The sequence below is a fragment of the Borostomias antarcticus genome, assembly GCF_949987555.1.
Source record: "Borostomias antarcticus genome assembly, chromosome: 11".
NCBI classification, from domain to species: domain Eukaryota; kingdom Metazoa; phylum Chordata; class Actinopteri; order Stomiiformes; family Stomiidae; genus Borostomias; species Borostomias antarcticus.
The window spans coordinates 24,490,394-24,512,496 of record NC_140244.1 but is presented as its reverse complement, the minus strand read 5'-3'; the positions used below and the strand labels follow the sequence as shown (position 1 = coordinate 24,512,496).

Below are 22,103 nucleotides of genomic sequence, written 5' to 3'. Positions count from 1 at the left end.
TTCCGCAAACTAGGTAGCCTAGCAACATAAACAATAGCTACCTTAAGTAGTTACACTTCCTGAATCCCCTCTGCGGATTGATCTACACATCTACAACGGTCGCGTCAATACAAGTCAATGTCTCAAAGAGACACCAGATGTCTCAAAGGTATACAGACAATTTCCTCGACTTCATGGCTTGGTTTTGGCCCTCACGTGCACTGTCAACTGTGGGTTATTACTACTTTACATACAGTGCAGTAGACAGGTGTGTGCCTTTCCAAATCATGTCCAATCAATAGACCTTTCTGACCTCTCAATCGCGCTGAGAATATTAACCAATAAGGTTGCTTGATTTCTTAAGACCACGCCTCTGATGTCCCACAAAGATGGTCCCGCGTTGTGTTCATAGATTAGACATTAGTCTGAAGAAAATGGTTCTTAAAACACACAGAAAACCGGCCTGCAGGCTGCTGTACCGTTATGTTATAAGAAAACAAGCTGTACGATACTCCATCAGTTTACAGCAGCACGGACACAAAAAGCTACAAAGCTAGTAACGTTAGGTGCTTGATGTACAGTAGTTAATTAGCCCATAGCTAGTAGTTAACAGATCATTCTCACAGGCTTATTTTCTAAGAATGGATGCCACTAACTTACTCACCCTGCTTTACATGTGCAGTTAGACTCCTCAATTTCGTCCTGATGAATTTCAATCTGGAGTTCGTGAGGCGTTTGTGCCTTCCACACAGATTGCCAACACCTAGCATCAACTCGTATGTTGCCACCTGTTTCGTCCGAAATCCAAAACTCATGGATATATCCTTGTGTAAAATAATTCAGGCCTTTCTGTAGAACTCTCTTAGACAAAACAGTGACATTTGGCAAATAACAGCAATATTGTCAGGAATCTTTGAGAGAATCATCAGGTATGTGCTGTTCAGTAGCCTTATTAACTTGCTCCAAAGCTTGTGGGGCATAGCAACAGTAACTAGGGGGGAGGGGGGCAGAACTTGCCGCCTGCATAGTAAAGGTCTATTGCATTTACCCCCGGTCGAATCCAATCAACTAATCACTAATCTAATCACTGTCAAGGTGCCTCAAAGGACTGAGTAAAGGGTGTGAATACCTATGTACATGTGATATTTCAGTGTTGTTTTTTTTTACATTTGCAGAAAATAAAAATACTTTTTTTTTCACTTTGTCATTATGGGGTATTGTGTGTAGATTGATGAGAAAAAAATAATGTAATCCATTTTGGAAAAAGACTAAGATAACAAAATGTGGAAAAACTGAAGGGGTGTGAGTACTTTCCGGATGCGCTGTACAATCCCAACAACAAAAAAGGACCTCACAACAGTACACATAAGAGAACGCAAACAGTCAGAGTTGGGTGTAACATGCTACAAAAGTACTGTACACAGACCACCATGCTATGGCTTGGAGCATGGGGAGGAGGAAGTTTATTGTTTGTATGTTGATTGCTGGCATTTGATACCACAGGAGCGGGGGGGGGGGGGGGGTGAGGATGAATGATTGGTTAAGAGATTCAGGGGGGTGAGGACTGGGGGGTAGAGGCTGCAACTTTGACCTGTGACCACAGCTCGCCTGGAATCTGTTAGCTTAGCTACACAGCAACGCATATCCTGCAAAGAGAACACAACCATGGCAACAGGCGCTACGTTTTTGAAATGGATATAGCCTACTCCCATTACTTTGAGTTGATCAAAGAAAAGGCCAACAATGTTGTAGTGAATTGCAATCTATGTATAGGGAAGACGAGGGAACTGTCTACAGTGAAAAAGCAACAGAAAGGCTATTGAGATTTTGCTGGATGTCGATATACCATGTTTGAACCCTGAGACATACAGTAAGGAGATCTGTGGCATGTATATATGAATGGATGAATGGGGTTCTTTCAAACCCTGGCAACCAAATCAAGTGTACGTAGCTTAGATGCTTTGTTGTAGGCTATGGATTCATTTCCTCTTCTTAAAGGGGCACAGTCATGCTTGTTACAGATGAAATTATTTGGATTAAATGCTTAAATTCTGTGTATAGGCCTTTTGATGTAACAGGACAAGTTTGCCTTTTGTAAATTTGCCACCATTTGCATCATATTTACATACTGTAAGGCTCTGGGAGAATGCAGAAGTGCCTGTTGACTCCACTTAACTTCAAATAGTCAAAATAACAAGTAGAATACTTTCGGAATTACAAACACATGATGACCAGATTTGAAAACTACAGCAGTGAAAAACAATCTGAGCCTAGTAATTGTGTTTGTAATTCTGTAGATGTATTATTCGGGCCTGTTATTTTGACTACTTTCAGTTCTTGAAGGAAAACGGCTACAATTATGCCGATTTTAAGGCCTACACACAAAATATAAGCATTAATTTTGTGCCAATATTGACTCGATTTGATGCTTTGAAGGCACAATAATTACATTGAATTAATGATAGGCAAAAAAAACAAGTTTGGCTGCCTAGCCTACTGTACATATTGATAGAGACTGGGACAGCAGTTAGGTGCAACCATGGACTGGTTGAATTCAGTTTATTTGTAGATTAAAATAAAGAAAAAATAGTGTAAAATATTGATGTAAGCTGATATAATATTGGGTGCTGTATGTATACTTTTATTTTCATTCTCACATATGTCCAATATTGTTCTTCTATGAAATAGCAAAGAAAACTGACAACTTTGTGTCTTGTCATGTCATATATGCTACATTAGGAAGGGTCTATGCCTTGTGTTGTATTGTGCACTCTTCCAGTTTATAATGCCTATGGTCCTACTTCTGCTGTTATTTTGGTGAAAGTAACTCAAATAAGTAACAAGTAACGAGTTACTCTACACAGACAGTTATATTGTAATAGTAACATGTTACACTGAACCTAACTAGTAACGTGTAACAAGTTAAGTTTTGAAAGTAACTAATTTACTTACCCAACACTGCAAACAGTACATACAGGAGTAGGAGAACACAAACAGTACTCATAGGAGAATAGAAAACATTACAGGTAAGAGAACACAACAAGAAAAGAGAGAACCAAGCAAGGTGCAGCCGTATGTGTGTGGCTGGCTTGTTTCTGTTCAGGACTGGTAGGACGGAAGCTAGTCATGCCACTGAAATAGCTGTGAATTTAAATTACATGAAATAATGTCTGATAAATTAAGATGGGTCTTGTTGCTTGAACACAATGTGTCAATCAAAGAGATTTAACAGTGGGACATACTAGTAAAGAGTTTCCCAAATCAGAGTATGAGCATCGGTCACATAGATCACTGCTAATTAATTTCATTTTATAGCTGTGCACTGGTGTGAGATACACTCTGTGTGCAAATGTAAAATTAATCAGTTGATCAGATTCTTGGAAGAGGGAAATACATTATTCCATATCTTAGGCCAGTCTAGATCAAAGCCGACATTGCGTAGATCTGATTCCCAAGTTGTGGTAATAGATACACATTTAACATTATAGTTAACTAACTTATAATATATTAAGGAAACAAACCATGATGGTTTTTGAAGTGAATAAGGTTTATAAAGGAATGAGATGGGAGGGGGGTATCCCACAGTACACCATATTTTTTAAGAGCTGTACAAAGTTGTAGATATAGGCACCACAATAAACCCGGTAGAGGGTAAGTCTCCTTCACATCTTGAAAAGAGCAGATACCTTGTTGATTGAAAATGTCACTAAGAGTATATATACCAAGGTTAGCCAATTGGGGTAAATTAAAAGGCAGAGCCGGTCTGAATACAGTTGCTGTTTCAAATTGGGATCATGATATCATTATTTTTCCAATTTGGTACCAAATGGACAAGGTATTTGAGATAATAGATCCCATACGCAACCGTGTGGACTGAATTTTAGCACCACAAAAGGGTAGGTCATGGATTCTAGTAGGGTAGCATAAGGCATTATGCTGACGCCATTGTTCGCCAGAGGAGGAATCCAGCCAAACCTGCAGGGAACTAAGCTGGAAGGCCTATGATAGCATTTAGAGTCAGGGAGGGCAATGCTGCCTAACATTTCCTAACATTAAATCGGTTTTGACTTAAACCAATGATGAATTAAAATTGTATTTAACCATGGAAAAAAAGGCTAGATCTAATTTGTATCCCCAAATAAGTGAAGCCATTGTGCTCCAAGGTAATTGGCAGTGAAGAGAAAGTGAGCTTTCCTCTAGCAAGATTTAACGGTATTAAAAGGGATTTTGACTAATTGATTTTATAACCAGAAAAAGACCCACATTCCTCAGAGAAGTTGAAGACATGTGGGATAGAATTAACTAAATTCAACAATTACATCAGAATGTTGTCTGTGTAGAGAGAGATGGAGTGAGTGGTTGCTTCGTTAGAGATGTTTGATATACTGTACTGTGTGTGTGTGTATATATATATATATATACAGTAAATATCAAACATCTCTAACAAAGCCAAGCCAAAGCAACCACTCACCACTTTAATAGTATAGTATCAACTATAATACGGGTAGATTAAATCAAGCATTCTGATTGGTTGAGAGCGAGTCACGGGGTGTACTGTTAAAGCATTATGGAACAAGAAGCAGTGGGATGTCACGGATATCACCACGGCTAGCGGGAGTGGTTAAGCACGACGCGCAGCGGAGTACCGTTACACCCCGCTAGCCGTGGCGATATCCTTGACATCCCACGGCTTTGAGTTCCATAATGCTTTTATACAACGGTTGCCACATTTATCCGTCAATATTTCAAAAAGAAAGACAATACGAACTTTACAATGTATTTTTAATGGAACTATTTGTTAATCATTTGCAGATAATTCCGCTGAAAAAGAGAACGTTGCCAGGCAACGACAATGCTACAGCACATCTTTGTAAACATTGATCTGGACGCTGCCACTGCTACTAATAAGAGGTGGATTGATATTAAAAGATGTGCGAACATTCCATTTTAGCATGGGGATATCACGGTTATCACCACGGCTGGAATGCAAACTGACCAATAGAGACAATGGACCGGATCTATACCGTTGTATAAATATAGCATAAAGTCCTGTAGAATCTCGCTAGAGCTCAGTTAGAATTTAATGCGCCTGTTACACTGTCAGCATTCCGAATATAACAGACTTTTAATTCAATCTCTCGGACTGTGTGTTAGTTTATCAACTTTGTAATAACTTCCTTCCTAAACAAAGTTACCATGTAGATTCCGAATATGTGATCTGTTTATCAAAATAAAGCCTGTTTGAAAATGTGTCAAGACGCATTAACTAAATCCAACAAATACATCAGAATGTTGTCTGTGCAGAGAGAGATGGAGTGAGTGGTTGCTTCGTTAGAGATGTTTGATATACTGTGTATATATATATAGATAAATATGTATACAGTATATATGTATATATATATATATATACAGTATATATACAGTATATATATATATATATATATATATATATATATATATATAGTATGTAGCATAAACTCAGATGCATCAGTGTGTCCAGTTTGGACACATGCAGTGGGGTCAGCGTAGAGGACATGGATCATTTTTATAAATGAGGGTCCGAAGCCAAGATGTTCTAAAACTGCCCAGAAGTAATCCCACATGCGGTCAAAGGCCTTCTCAGCATCCAGTGAAAGGACTGCACAAGGCTGTTTTTGAGTTGAGAATTCAATAACATGTATTAGTCTGCGAATGTTATCCGAAGCTAAACGACCCTTAATAAATCCAGCCTGGTCTGGATGTACTAGACGTGAAATAACAGTGTCCAGTCGTCGTGATAGAACTTTGGCATGAAGTTTGAGATCACAATTTAGAATTGAAAGAGGTCTACTGTATAGCTGGCACATTCCAGAAGGTCTGAAGCGAAGAGTGTTAGGAGTAGTTTTTTGGTCATGGTGGAAGGTTACGGCCATCAGTGGATGGTTTATTGAATTTAAAATAACTGGGCCAACTGCATCCCATAGAATTTTAATTTAATCAATTTTGGAATAAGGCTGTTACTTAACAAAAGCTGTGTTCGAAATCGTGCACTCACTCACTATTCCCTCTGTAGTGTTCCCCATATAGTGAACTATTGAGGGAATAATAAAATGGTTTTCGGACACTACACTGAACGTCATTGCATTGGAAAGCAAGCAGACGCACCCAGTACCACGTAAACAAACCGACTGATGGCAGCAGCTTGAAATGTACTCAGGTAGCATTCATTTTCCATGTTAAGTTTTGAATAAATCCCAAATAACCAGCCAGTTACTGTAGCTCACAGGCTCATGACGAGCAGTAACTTCCATAACGTTAGTGTTAACGGGAGCTGTTTGTGGCTAAAGCAGTTAGCTAACTTTACAAAGATGATTTCTGTAGCTATTTTGATTGTTCGTACAACTTCTCTTTCTCAGGCATTAATAAATTAGCAGCAAAACAGCTACAGGGAATCATTGTAACGTTAGCTAACTGCTTTAGCTACCGATAGCTAGTCTTCTTCACATCCTCTCCTTCGGTAATACATGACAGCGTTCCATTGTGGTATAGTGGAGAGATTGAAGTGTACATTCTCTGTTCACTAGAAATAGCCATGAATTTGGGGTATTTCGTAGTGGACTATATAGCGAATAAAATTAACCGTTGAGAATTCGAACACTAGAAAAAAATGGCGGACACACTATATAGTGCACTATATAGTGAATAGGGAATGGTTTTGAACACCAACGCTCCGAACCGGTTCAAGGAACGGAAACGAAAACCGAAAACGAACGGTATTTTACGAGAAACAGGAACGAAACCGAAATGGTCTTTAATTGTTCCAGAACAGAAACGTTCATTTGAAATCTTTAAAACCGGTTAATAACGTCATTTTTTCGTTCTTTGTAGTAGGCCTATATAACTTAAAATAATTTAAAAAAAAGAAGAAAATAAAAAAAAAGCTGAGCCTTTTATGGCCGAATAGGCTAAATTAAATTAATTACATTTGTAGCCTACATCTACCTACATCATTGTCCTATTTTTGTAATGTAGCCTAGGCCCCTAAATTTGTTATAATATAATATATTGATCATAAATGCTTGCTTAGCGAAATGAAGAGATTTAGATATTACAACAACACACCATAGCCAAGTTCAAACGTTGATGGTACAGTATGGTTAGAGATTATTAGCGTGTGGATACAGTCGTAGCCTATACCATATAGGCCTAGTGCCGTCTGAATAGGCCACGAGTAGGCCTAACGAAGCGCTCCGTTGAATGGCTATAACTTCCAGTCAGGTAAGGGCTCTTTCGAAAGATAACAGTTCCATCTACTGTACAGTATGGATGGAATAGACCTCCCTTGACTATCACTAAGGTTACCAAAGAACACTGGCTGGTGTGTCCTCACGTAATTAGCCTCAATTTACACCCACTCTCTCTCTCTCTCTTCTTTTTTGATTCCTGTCCTTTCTTGTTCTCTCTGGCTTTCTCTTATTCTCTCCCTCTCTCCTCAACCTCTTCAACTTTCATGCCTGGACAGACGCAGCTCCTTTGAAGCGAGGTAGGAGGGAGACGCAGTGGTAGTCACACCTCCCTGCCTCTGTAGGGCTGAGTAATGGGGGGGGAGGGTGGCTGCTTTAATCAGCTCTCCCCCACAGGCAGCCTGGCGCATGCTTCACTGACGGCGATGACAGATCCCGTAGTTACTCTCTTTCTCTCCCTTCCTCCATCCCTCTATCTCCCTCCCTTTCTCCTGGCCTCTATCTTCATCCTCTCCTTGTCCGTCTCGTTGATAGTGGGGTGGAGGTGAGACGAGTATGGGTGTGGGGGACAAGGCCCTGTTTTGTTGCCCTGCTGCCCAGGCAACAGGTGTAACACACTAAGCGGTTCTCCCTGTTTTCTGTCACTCCAGTTCTGGGGAGGGATGGGTGGTATAACGGAGGTGGGGGGGGGGGCAATGACAAAGCTGGAACTCTCATGATGAAGGAGCCTCTACCCCTGAGCTGTCTATAATATTGAACACACACACACACACACACACACACACACACACGAACACACATGACAGTGATGCTCCAGTTGCCTCCCTTAGTTGCCAACTGACCTGTCCATCAATCCCATTTACAGAAGCCACAGCATGGCACACCAGATAAACTGATTGGCTGAAACAAACCCTATGTCATTTTGATACACACTGTTAGTGGAGTGGCATGCGAGTGGAGCTGGAGCCTTTCTGTGGCACCAGGTGATCCTTAAACTCAGTTGAGCCCAAAATGATCATAACTGACTACACTGTCAATAACTAGTGCAGTGCATCAAAAACAGTGTCACTCAAGGAATGAGGTTTAACTAAACGACTATGATTTGGCAAACAAGCTCACAACCAAATGCTAGCCAGCTCCTTGGAGAAAGCTCTGGGAATATTAATACGGCTCAAATTATTGCCTGTTTTAAAAGAGAAGGCATTGGCTATACTTTGGGGTTATATCTATACAGTACTAAGCTGTGTGTGCAACCGAGTTGAATTGGTTTAACTCACGCCTCAAAGATAAATACTGCCCACTCGCGCCATCGAGCTAGCTTTTCCGTGGCGTAGCTGGTAGAGGCGTTTATGAGAGGTGGTCATGTGCATTCACAGATCAGAAGAACCCGCGTTCCATCCGCAGACTTGCAGTGATAATCATCCGCTTCTAAACAAGACAGATGTGAGATGTTTTTAACCACCATTTTATATCCTCTGGCCACCTTTTTGATGCTGCTAGTGTGCCTTCAGCGGACCATACCCCTGCTCTGGTGACTGGGAGCTCACCCAATGTCTGTGGTAGCTTTACACGTAGACCAGTGAGCCACAGTGGAGTTTTTAATGCTCTTTCACAATTAAGCGCTAGAAAATCAAAGGGTGAGGATGATCTCGATCCGTATCTTCTCTGTCTTAGTGCTCATGTGATGTTGGTTTCTGGTAAAGTCCCTGCTGTGTGGAAAGCTGTACAGGTAATATCGCTGCCTAAAGCAGATAATCCTACTGAACTAGAAGAACTACTGCCCAATTTCAAAACTGTGTTGTCTAGCCAAGATTCTGAATCCTTAGTTAATTGACTCCTATAAATACTTGTGTATTTGGCTGAATAGCAGACTATCATGCCAGACTTATGTGGAACACCTTATCCAGAAGCTAAGGGGAAATAATGATTCCTTTTCAGAAATAACTTATGTTTTTCCACTGTTAGCAAGAAAATAATCGTGTCATCAACAATATTATCTGTCTTATTACTGGTGATGGTTCCTCTCTCATCACTGTATCCTATAAAGCAAAGTTGGATGGCCGGCCCTTCCCACTCGAAGGGAACGACATTGTCTTTTATTTTTAAAGCACTGTCTAGCAAGCTGCCATTATACCTGTCCTGACTTTGTGTTTTAGAGACATGGAACACCACACTACTGTAGGTCACAATCTCATATAAGGTTGAGCGTACCTCGGTGTAGCACCAACGCAGGAAAGTATTTAGTACTCATGCACCTGAGAGGTGGAACAGACTGCAGGACTCCCTAAAGCTGGACCAACTTGTCTCTCTGGAGAGGTTCAAGGTTCTGGTAGAAGGTGAACTCCAGGTCAACTATACATGTTTCTCATAGTCTTGTTTTTATTCTTGGATCTTGTGACTCCTTTTGTGATTGCATGTGTTTTGTTGTACCATTTCCCTATTCTGTATGTGTTTTTTTATTGTCATCAGGGCGACGTTGAAAAAGAGAGCTGTTGTCTCCCCTGAATAAATACTTCACTGAATATAACATTTCTCTTAGCCAGTCTCTGAATCAGGGTTATAATAGTTTTGCTTTTTTCATTAGTTTTTATTTTTATATCGTTTTAACTTTTTGTGTTCAATTTCAGTTTAGTTTTAATTAGTTTTTAAAGCAGATTTGCTAGTTTAGTTTATTTTTTATTTTTTGATAATGCTTAGTTTTAGTTTAGTTTTTATTAGTTTCAGTATTAGTTTTAGTTTTTTTTTTCTGCGCTAGCCTGGTGAGACCATCCTGATCTCGTGAGCTCATGTTGTTTCACTCTGTGCAAAACAAACCATCTGGCGCACGTCAGGTTACTTCTGCGCAGGGACACAGCTAAAGAAATAATGGAGGATAGATTTAATATCCACCCAAAATACTAGGCTTATGTATGAAATGAAAAAGACTAAAACTAAGGACATTTTCTCTACAATTTTAGTTTATTTTAGTTAGTTTTGTAAACACACAATACAGTTTTAGTTAGTTATCGTTTTTTTGTAAAGCCTAGTTTTTATTTTTATTTCAGTTAACTAAAATGTTTTTTCACACCTAGTTTTCGTTTTTTAGTTAGTTTTCGTTAACTATAATAACCTTGCTCTGAATACAACATTTCTCCTACACAGTCACTGAATACAACATTTCTCTTAGCCAGTCTCTGAATATAACATTTCTCCTACCCAGTCTCTGAATACAACATTTCTCTTAGCCAGTCTCTGAATATAACATTTCTCCTACTCAGTCATAATTTAATAACATTTCTCCTACCCCGTCACTGAATACAACATTTCTCCTACACAGTCACTGAATATAACATGTCCTACTCAGTCACAATTTAATAACATTTCTCCTACCCAGTCACTGAATATAACATTTATCCTACTCAGCCACTGAATTTAATAACATTTCTCCTACCCAGTCACTGAATATAACATTTCTCCTACTCAGTCACTGAATTTAATAACATTTCTCCTACCCAGTCACTGAATATAACATTTCTCCTACCCGGTCACTGAATATAACATTTCTCCTACTCAGTCACTGAATTTAATAACATTTCTCCTACCCAGTCACTGAATATAACATTTCTCCTACCCGGTCACTGAATTTAATAAAATTTCTCCTACCCAGTCACTGAATATAACATTTCTCCTACCCAGTCACTGAATATAACATTTCTCCTACTCAGTCTCTGAATACAACATTTCTCCTACCCAGTCACTGAATATAACATTTCTCCTACCCAGTCACTGAATATAACACTTCTCCTACTCAGTCACTGAATATAACACTTCTCCTACCCAGTCACTGAATATAACACTTCTCCTACCCAGTCACTGAATATAACATTTCTCCTACCCAGTCACTGAATATAACATTTCTCCTACCCGGTCACTGAATTTAATAACATTTCTCCTAGCCTGTCACTGAATACAACATTTCTCCTACACAGTCACTGAATACAACATTTCTCCTACACAGTCACTGAATATAACATTTCCTACTCAGTCACAATTTAATAACATTTCTCCTACCCAGTCACAGAATATAACACTTCTCCTACTCAGTCACTGAATTTAATAACATTTCTCCTAGCCTGTCACTGAATATAACACTTCTCCTACTCAGTCACTGAATTTAATAACATTTCTCCTACCAGTCACCTCTACAATCTCACTCCACCTCCCCCATGTTGTTCTCGAAGCAGCAGAAAAGCCTCCAGTTCAGAACCTGACACCGAATCACTCACTAGTGCCGTGGAGGTTTTCACCACCTTTTAATAGAGACTTTTGTTTATGATCACTGTTAAGACCGTGGGGAGGATGTTGCCCAACCAGAGTCCATGCTGGCGTGCCAATGCAGCACCACCGCAGTGATGTCTTTGGATTCTTCACCAGAGCAGTAAAAACAAGTTTGAGAAAGTGGCTGTCCATGTTGGAGAAGCCCTGACATTATTCTTGGGAAACACCTTCATTTCACCATGGCATGCAGACATGCAAACAGACACCATGAGAATTTGAGAAAACACACACATTAATAAATAACCTTGGTCCAAGTTACTGCGTTCCACTGGCAGAGGACCTTAAGTCACTGGTCAAAACAAGTGCACCAGACAGCCAATAAGGTGTAATTTACTGGAGGAAACAGACCAAGCTTTCCATGCAGGTTAACCATCCAAGTCATGGACCTGGTGCAAATCTCAAGCCCCTACTGCTACTCCCAAGTCCACTATTTCTCTCAGATCCATAGTACCCAAGGTAACCCGAGGTTCTGGACTGGTTCTGAACAGTCTCACTGCATATAGGGCTCAGATCCATAGTACACAAGAGTGTACAGTAGGTGAAGTGGTTCTGGACTGGTTCTGGACAGAGTCTCACTGCATAGATCAGAAGATCAGAAGCAGCAATTACATAGAGGTGTTCCAACCGCACAATACTTACTTATTACATGTTGTGACATAACACACAAGCATTCTTGAATAAGAGCATAGCCGGCCCTAGGCATAGGCGGGATAGGCAGTTGTCACAGAAACAAATGGCCAGGGGTCGCCGTGGCAGGTGCAATCGTTTTTTCCCTTCACCGCTGTCTCATTAGCTAACATTAGCGCACAGGCGACTGTCTAAGAGAAATGAAAAACAAATTGAAAATATATTCTCTTTTTGCATAGCTACAGTAGCTAGCCACATTGTGAGAACACAAATATCATGTTAGCAGAGTGTTTGATATCGGTGATTAATTCCTCCTACTGGGCACTGCTGGGCAGTTGGCTAGACCACCTGCTTGCTTAATCCTGTTTCATAATGAAATCAAATGCTTTCTGTTTATGTTTAGACTACATGTTTGCAAATTACTATATGATTTACTAAATTATTTAGCCATGCAATTTACATTTGTCCCCTCTCTTCTTAATAACTGGTGCCACGCATGTTGCAGCTATGTTGTACTGTAGGCATCTATCTAAGAGCCTTCAATCTATTTATTATGTGGAGGAGTAGACATTGTTGAAACCGGTTTACACATTTCAATATATTACTATCAGTATTAAACGTTGCTGTCACCAATCAGTAGGTTATTTATTATTAACTTGCCGACAAGACTGTATGATGTCATTATACAATAATGTGTAACTGTAGTCTTAATTACATATGACTTATTAAGCTAACATTGTAACAAAATGCTTTTCTGTATTGCTAAGGCAGGAGATACGTTGGGTTTATGGCAAGGCTGGTACAGTAGGTTATTATAATTTGGTTAGGCTATTGTTCTGCTGTTACTGTACATTAACATGTTGTTATTGTGTAATATAGCATATTGCAGTAGCCTTTTGGAACCAATTAAGATGCAGTGAATACAGTATAGCTATATGACATTGATTGACATCTGATTTAAAGACTCGATTTGCCCAGGGCACCAAAAATGCCAGGGTCGGGCTTGAATAAGAGTCCAAGCATACAGAGAGAGAGAGAGAGAGAGAGAGACAGAGACAGAGAGAGAGAGAGAGAGAGAGAGAGAGAGAGAGAGAGAGAGAGAGAGAGAGAGAGAGCAACGAGTGCCAAAGCAGGAGAGAGAGAAAACTTTTCTCCTCTCTAAAATCTCCCAGTTGGGGCCATGGATGACCTAGATATAATTCCTTTGCTCTCCTCCCCACAATGTGATATTAAGACCATGATTGCCTGCAGCAGCAGCCTCTTTCTGCCCCTACCCCCCGCTGCTAATCTCTGGTTACCTCCAGGGAGACCAGCTTAGGATCGTCTTCATGTGGTGATAGCTAGAAACAAATGAGCTGCTGGAACTATGGGGCTCCTGAACACAAATCTGTCGGTGTTCTATTGCCTCTGGAGAACAAATGAGAGTAGAAACCTCAGGAGAGAAAAAAACTGAAGACGCGTAGAAAAAGAGCTGAGCAACAACTAAGAAGAGAGAAGCTCAACTGATGTATGTTAAACTGTCTCTTTCTCTCTCCCCCTGTTATTAACACAAAAACATCAGCACACAAAAGTACCCATCATACCAGTGATGAGTGAGATATCAATCTTGTCCTCAAGGGAACGTTTTTCGGGAATGTTCAAGAGACCATAGGAATTGTTTCCAGTCATCTTAAACATGTTGGACCCATCCAGCCAGCCAGCATTAGGCCAGATAGATAACTGAGTTATCACACAGGAGGGGGGAACCCACTGACACGGCTTGTGGAAAAGTAGTGAACTCAAGCATATGGTAGGATCCGTAAGTGTTATTTCTAAAGGAAGGAAGCTGGCAACCATAGAAGGAAATGGTCTAGACATGACTGGCGTGGAGACAGTTCAGGAGGATCTCTAGTGAAGAGGGTCCATTTGTCTCCAGCATGCGATGGCCAGTGTGCTTCAGATGATATGGTGTGTGTCTGAGTGGGGTAGAAATCTGACATACAGTACTATACTATAGCCTGCCCTTTGCATAGACAGATAATAGAAGTAAGAAAACGACCATGAAAGGGTAGTGCACTAGGGGTAGTGCGCTAGGGGTAGTGCGCTATTTTGGACATTTAGCCCTATTTGTGATCTGTCTACCATGAACCTGAAACATAGAGACCATAATTTCACTGATCGTTCCAGTATTGAGCTACAGGTAGCTGCAGTTTTTATGCAGGCTCTCGCTGGTCTACAATGGAAGTCAATGGGGCATACGTAAATGCATTGAAATACTATGATGAATGTGCTTTTTTGAGACCGTAAGCACAGGGTGTAATCTTACCAGTCTCAGTATGCTCTCCTGTGAAAGGTATCGTAATCCAAATATTTTTAGGTGTTTGGCTTGACTTGCACATAGACCTTGAGGGAACAGTGAAAACAAGGGCCAGGGGAATGCTTATGTCCAAACCATGCCAAACATGTAAAAACATGCTTATAAGGTTGCCTTAATGGCTGCCAAACACACTGAACTCAGCAACTGGTAAAGGAATAATGTCTTTAAGAGATGAAAGATGAAGGCCAGAAATGCATCTATACGAGGTGGGCGTACACACTCAAGGAGATAAACTGATGGTGTTGTGTGTCCAAAGCTAGTTGCAAAAGGCTTTGAAGAAATGAACACCCAGGATCTCCCGAAAGACTCACCTACATGTGCCTCAGAGTCTCTAAAAGTGATTGTTGATTAATGTATTCTATGTCAAAATAAATGACAGCTGAACTCCATGGACATTAAAGCAGCTTTTTACAGGGTAAAGAGTTAACCCCAAATGTCTACATCTGACATCCCCAAGAAGCTCAGAGCAAAGTAACTTTATGGAAGTTGAAAAAGTCTGTTTATGGCCTACAGTAGCAGATGCTTCTCTCTTCTCTGTAACAGAGTGAAAGACATGATGCAGCAGCCGGGAGCTACTCTGTCAAAAGTTGATACAGCAGTGTTCTACTGGCTGGATGAATCCTGTAATATGATGGGAGTCCTTGCCTGTCATGTTGATGACTTCATATGGGGTGGTGCAGATACTCTATGTTCTCCACAACAGTTATCCCTCACTTGAAAGCTGGTGTTCAAGTTGGATGTGAACAACACAACAGCTTCAGGTACATATGAATGGATGTTCACTCTTTGAAGGATGAGATACAGGTGCAAAGAGGATATAGATCGAATATTTGCAGGTAAATAAGAAGAAGATCAGTCTTGGTGGAAACCTGGTATACGCCATCAGCATAATCCAATATTGATAGAATAAATTGCGATGCAAGTTTTTTTTTCTGACATTGAATGAGAAACAGTTTCTTGATCGATAGAGCATTTATGTTCTGAGATTAATTTTCTTAATAGTATGCGTGATGTGACATTTGAATGAGAGCTCGGAGTCGAGCCATAGTCCAAGATATTTTCCCTTTCCCTAACTTGTTGCAGTACAGTGCCGTCATGACAGGAGATTACACATGGCGTGGTTTTGGCTTTGGATTTAATGCTCTTTCGAGTCCAAAAAATCCTAATGTGGGATTTTTTTTTTTAATTACTAATTTATTATCTGCCTGTATACTATTGAAATCAAATTGTAATGCTGCTTGGATTTGTGCTACATTATTTTTTGATGTGTGTATTACCGTATTATCTATTTTCTTTAAAGAATAAGGGGAGTTTGTTAAGTACAGTACCATGTTACACACTGTGGATGCGTGAAGGAAGTTAGTTGAACGTGAGTGCAGAAGACAACTGCCATTGTTTTGTATGTTCAGCAAACTATTTAGTAGCCGTCTTGGGAGTTATTGAACTAGCACACTCCTTCAGTCCACCTGACTCCTTCAGTTCATCAGTCCTTCAGTCCACCTGACTCCTTCAGTCCATCAGTCCTTCAGTCCATCTGACTGCTTCAGTTCATCAGTCCTTCAGTCCACCTGACTCCTTCAGTTCATCAGTCCTTCAGTCCATCTGACTGCTTCAGTTCATCTGACTCCTTCAGTTCATCCGACTCCTTCAGTTCATCTGACTCCTTCAGTTCATCTGACTCCTTCAGTTCATCTGACTCCTTGTCCCCCGTCGGTCAGTCTGACCTGTCCGATCGCAGGACCCCATCTCATTGCTGCTTACAGCTATATTTTCAGTTGATATTATTTGGATTAAATGCTTAAATTCTGTGTTTTAAAAAACAGTGTTGCCGTTTCCTATATATGGGAAATACAGTGGAAAAAACGCAGCAAAAAAAGGGCAAACACCCTTTGAAGTCCAGTGATGTCGTATTAAGTTTTGCCGCGATCTTGCCCTGGTACTGTATTTCCCATGCATGGGAAATGGCTACACTGATGGTTATTTTAAAAAGGCCTACACACAGAATTGAAGCATTTAATCCAAATAATATCAACTGAAACAAGGGTGACTCTTCTGATGGCCACCATGTGCAGACAGCTATGGCTACTTTTCAAGATGGATGGTGAAAGAGCAAAAGGAAGAGAGCGAAAGAATAACTTTGGGGGAAGGAGGAGGAGGGAGGTTCTGCTAGAAAGCCATGATGACAGTTGGCACAGCGCTGGAATCTGAACAGAAGTGGCCGTCCTGGCCACTGCAGTGTAAACAGCTGACAAAGGCTCGGCCTGGGCCGCAGCCAAGTCAGTGCCATCGCCATTGTGCTCCGTGAATTCTGGCGGCTTTGCACTTCTCAATTCTGCTTCGTAAAAAGCAAAGCAGTCAGAATAGCGCTTTATCATGTGGAACACTCCAGCTTTTTCCTTTAGTTTTTTTCTTCTAAACCAAGTCTGAAGACTATCATTATCCACACTTATCCAATAGCAACAGGTAAAAACTATCCCCCTGTTGTTGTGAGGAGGACCATAGTTTGTCGAAGGTAAGATGCTGCTGAGTGAAAACTGTGCCTGACTCGGCTATATACAACGGTAGTACATAGAGACAGAACTAAATATACCACCAACTGTACTGTATGTCATCGGAAAATCTGGGCTGGAAATCTCTGTTGCATGGCTACATATGAAAGGGGGACAAATATTATCATAGCCTTTGACTGTAGATTAGATGTATCCATCAGGACTCTCCGTCTACAACATGGGGCATGGGAACCAGAAGCCATTGAAATGCAGGTGCAAGTGTTTTGTTTGGGTGGATCAAGCAGAAACTCACCGTGAGAGGGGAAGTTTCCTGCTTAGATCAAAGAAGACAGGTTAAAAATAGACCGCCGCTAAGTGGAAAACCTTCAGTATTGGTGTCAAACAATTGGTATTAAATCAAATAAGAGCTCCAAACCAAATTGTCTCCTGCCATTTCGGTGCAATCCATCAACCTGATAATGGCAGCTAGCACTCTGATCCAGGGCATGTGAGCTAAGCGGAGTGCGGAGTGGTACTGGGTGGAGCGTGTTTTTAAAAAGTCTGAGTGTCGGCATTCTCACCCGCTCCGGTTCTGCTCTGGTGCCGCTCACACCAGACCGGTGCCACTCAGACCAGACCGGTGCCACTCAGACCACAAGCTTGAAGCATGCCGGATCCAGAATGCACCTATGTAGCCTACTGTATTTTTTGTCAGAAATCCTCTAACTCCATAGTGGAGTTCATCAAGTTTTTGTCTTCATAATTTTCCTTCCGAGTCCAACTAAGGGTTGACTATTGTTGGCAGGCGTATTTCGTTTCACTTGGCCTATTAATGTTTAATACAGACTGACTAAATTTGTCGTTGTAACTGTGAATTTTGTTAGCAAAAAATATGTTTCAACAAATGTTCTTATTTTTTAACTGTTTTTATTAACCTACATAAAAATATATATAATTAGCCTAAGCCTACAATATATGGAATCTACCGGAAGAAGGTTGGGAGTGCAGTCTTTGTCAATTATGGCCCAAAGCTATGGAACACAATACCTACAGTATAGATATCAGGGAAGCCAGCTCGCTAAATAGTTTTAAAGAAAGCTAAAAACGTATCTCTTCACTTTTAACTGACTACTTTTTCACTTCTTTTCTTTTTTAATGTATATCCCTCCCGTACAACCACCTTATTTTATTAAATTGTCATTTTTGCAATGTATTTGCACTGTATAGTATCTTTATCTTTTATTGTGTTTTTTCTTCCATCTTATTTTCCTGCTTTTCATGTCTATTTTTATGTGAAGCATGTACATTCTCTGTTGTAAAGCACTCTGAGCTGCATTTATTTGTATGAAGGGTGCTATATAAATAAAGATTATTATTAATATTATTATTATTAGTAGTAGTAGTATTATCATGCATCAAGCTCCGTATAGGGGCTCTTATCACACATGAAGAATGGATACATTTGATTTAATTTAATTTCATTTTACTTTTAACACTAAGGATGAATGACAAAGATCCAGATAATGATAGCCTATGATTGCTTGGGAAGAGATAGTGGTGGATGTCACTATACTGTCAGAATATGAATGAAATTACATTAAACTCTACAGAGAGTAGGCCTATGTTTACTATGACCTAAGCCTACTATCTGAATGCCTGTACACTTCAGAAATTGAAGAGAATGAGTATGTTTTCCAATACAGCTTTCTTTTTTTGTGTTGTGTGTGTGTGTGTTGGGGGGGGGGGGGGGGGGTGGAGCGATATATGAGCGGAGAGAGAGAGCGGAGTTCAGAGAATCTCTCTGAGAGCGAGAGCAGAGCGAAATTAATAATAACCTTTATTTCCTAATAACCTTCAAAACATCCCCTGCCTTTGAGTATTACTCCCGGTGGCATCAACTACCCAGTAATTTCAGTATTGGCCTACGTATATCCACTTATTTTATCAGTGAGACAGAAAATATCCACTTACTTGTAGAATACTACAATTAGCAAATACTACAACTGTACTATGCTTTATAGTAATACTGTATAGACCTGAGAGAACTCACTCTCAGCTACGCACAGTCTTTGAGTCAACAGTCTTATCAGTCCCAGCATCACCAGCCACTCTTCTACACCATGTTGGTGAAGGCTACTCTTCTACACCATGCTGGTGAAGGCTACTCTTCTACACCATGTTGGTGAAGGCTACTCTTCTACACCATGCTGGTGAAGGCTACTCTTCTACACCATGCTGGTGAAGGCTACTCTTATAAGCCATGCTGGTGAAGGCTACTCTTCTACACCATGCTGGTGAAGACAGCTCTTCTACACCATGCTGGTGAAGGCTACTCTTCTACACCATGCTGGTGAAGGCTACTCTTCTACACCATGCTGGTGAAGGCTACTCTTCTACACCATGCTGGTGAAGGCCACTCTTCTACACCATGCTGGTGAAGGCAGCTCTTCTACACCATGCTGATGAAGTCTAGTCTTATAAACCATGCTGGTGAAGGCTACTCTTATAAGCCATGCTGGTGAAGTCTAGTATTATAAACCATGCTGGTGAAGGCTACTCTTCTACACCATGCTGGTGAAGGCTAGTCTTATAAACCATGCTGGTGAAGTCTAGTCTTATAAACCATGCTGGTGAAGTGTAGTCTTATAAACCATGCTGGTGAAGTCTAGTCTTATAAACCATGCTGGTGAAGTCTAGTCTTATAAACCATGCTGATGAAGTCTAGTATTATAAACCATGCTGATGAAGTCTAGTCTTATAAACCATGCTGATGAAGTCTAGTCTTATAAACCATGCTGGTGAAGGCTATTCTTATAAACCATGCTGGTGAAGTCTAGTATTATAAACCATGCTGGTGAAGTCTAGTATTATAAACCATGCTGGTGAAGGCTAGTCTTATAAACCATGCTGGTGAAGGCTAGTCTTATAAGCCATGCTGGTGAAGTCTAGTCTTATAAACCATGCTGGTGAAGTCTAGTATTATAAACCATGCTGGTGAAGGCTATTCTTCCTATTGAGGGAGATTTAGAAGAAAAAAGAAAAGAACCAAACCCAGTACATCAGGACTCTGGGAGCGAATGAGCGAGCGCCCCAGCTGTAAAAACCTCCAACCACATGAGAAGGAGTAAAAGATTCCTCGGAGTCCTGTTACTCTCCTTATTGAATTTTTACAACCTGGTGAGCTGCCAGGGTCCTGGCTCCATCGCCAAGGTGCCGTGCCATTGCCAGCCTTCAGTCCAGGAAAACAGAGCAAGCCATGGTAATTCACCCTCCTATCCATCTCTTTAACTCTCCTCACTTAACGCTCAATCTTCTCAGCCACCTCCCACCTCCTCGCCCCACCCTCAATCTCCTCCCCTATCCTCACCAATACTCACCTACTCTCACTCTACCGCCCTACTCTCCTCACCCCTCTCCTCTACTGTACTCTCACTCTACTGCCCTAGTGCCCTACTCTCCTCACCCCTCTCCCCTACTCTCACTCTACCGCCCTACTCTCCTCACCCCTCTCCCCTACTCTCACTCTACTGCCCTAGTGCACCACTCTCCTCACCCCTCTCCCCTACTCTCACTCTACTGCCCTAGTGACCTACTCTCCTCACCCCTCTCACCTACTGTACTCTCACTCTACTGCCCTAGTGCCCTACTCTCCTCACCCCTCTCCCCTACTCTCACTCTCCTGCCCTAGTGCCCTACTCTCCTCACCCCTCTCCCCTACTCTCACTCTACTGCCCTAGTGACCTACTCTCCTCACCCCTCTCCCCTACTCTCACTCTACTGCCCTAGTGACCTACTCTCCTCACCCCTCTCCCCTACTCTCACTCTACTGCCCTAGTGCCCTACTCTCCTCACCCCTCTCCCCTACTCTCACTCTACTGCCCTAGTGACCTACTCTCCTCACCCCTCTCCCCTACTCTCACTCTACTGCCCTAGTGCCCTACTCTTCTCACCCCTCTCCCCTACTCTCACTCTACTGCCCTAGTGACCTACTCTCCTCACCCCTCTCCCCTACTCTCACTCTACTGCCCTAGTGCCCTACTCTCCTCACCCCTCTCCCCTACTCTCACTCTACTGCCCTAGTGCCCTACTCTCCTCACCCCTCTCCCCTACTCTCACTCTACTGCCCTAGTGACCTACTCTCCTCACCCCTCTCCCCTACTCTCACTCTACTGCCCTAGTGACCTACTCTCCTCACCCCTCTCCCCTACTCTCACTCTACTGCCCTAGTGCCCTACTCTCCTCACCCCTCTCCCCTACTCTCACTCTACTGCCCTAGTGACCTACTCTCCTCACCCCTCTCCCCTACTCTCACTCTACTGCCCTAGTGACCTACTCTCCTCACCCCTCTCCCCTACTCTCACTCTACTGCCCTAGTGCCCTACTCTCCTCACCCCTCTCCCCTACTCTCACTCTACTGCCCTAGTGCCCCACTCTCCTCACCCCTCTCCCCTACTCTCACTCTACTGCCCTAGTGCCCTACTCTCCTCACCCCTCTCCCCTACTCTCACTCTACTGCCCTAGTGACCTACTCTCCTCACCCCTCTCCCCTACTCTCACTCTACTGCCCTAGCTTTACTCCTTCCCTCAGCAATCCTTACCCTACTCTCCAACCCTCATCCTTCTCTCATCCTCAGTCTCCACCTACTCTCCAACCCTCATCCTTCTCTCATCCTCAGTCTCCACCTACTCTCCAACCCTCATCCTCCTCTCATCCTCAGTCTCCACCTCTACTATTCACCCTCCCCCTCCCACCATCGTCAGACCTGCCTGGCCTCACACATAATCTGAGAGGGTCATTTTCTCAACAGTGTTTTCAAACACATATCTGGTTTCAGGGTGACAGGGTGACAGGGTAGGCCTAGGGAAACGCCCACCTGATGGAAGCGGCTGTTTGTCTCACCGTGCCGCTGGCCCTGATGTCACACAGACGTCCCCACTCGTCATCCTGGCTGTCGTCCACCATCATCAGACTGTCGCCCTCCTCCAGAGCCCACTCTGCCTGCAGGTCCACCCTCACCTCCTCCCCCAAGGAGTGCATCCCTACGGCTGGGAACAGGCCCTCACCAGCACCACTGCTGAACCCACCTGGAACACACACACGCACGCACACAG

The 22,103-nt window shown here is 42.0% G+C and overlaps 1 pseudogene across 1 annotated transcript in view; it reads right to left on the bottom strand.

Moving 5' to 3' along the window:
- Window positions 1–22,103, bottom strand: part of LOC311315523 (SPRY domain-containing protein 3-like) — a 51,075-nt pseudogene that overhangs the window by 17,933 nt on the left and 11,039 nt on the right. Inside the window, exon 5 of the transcript in view lies at window positions 21,892–22,076. The product of the transcript in view is annotated as an SPRY domain-containing protein 3-like (transcript). The remainder of the gene's footprint in view (window positions 1–21,891; window positions 22,077–22,103) is intronic.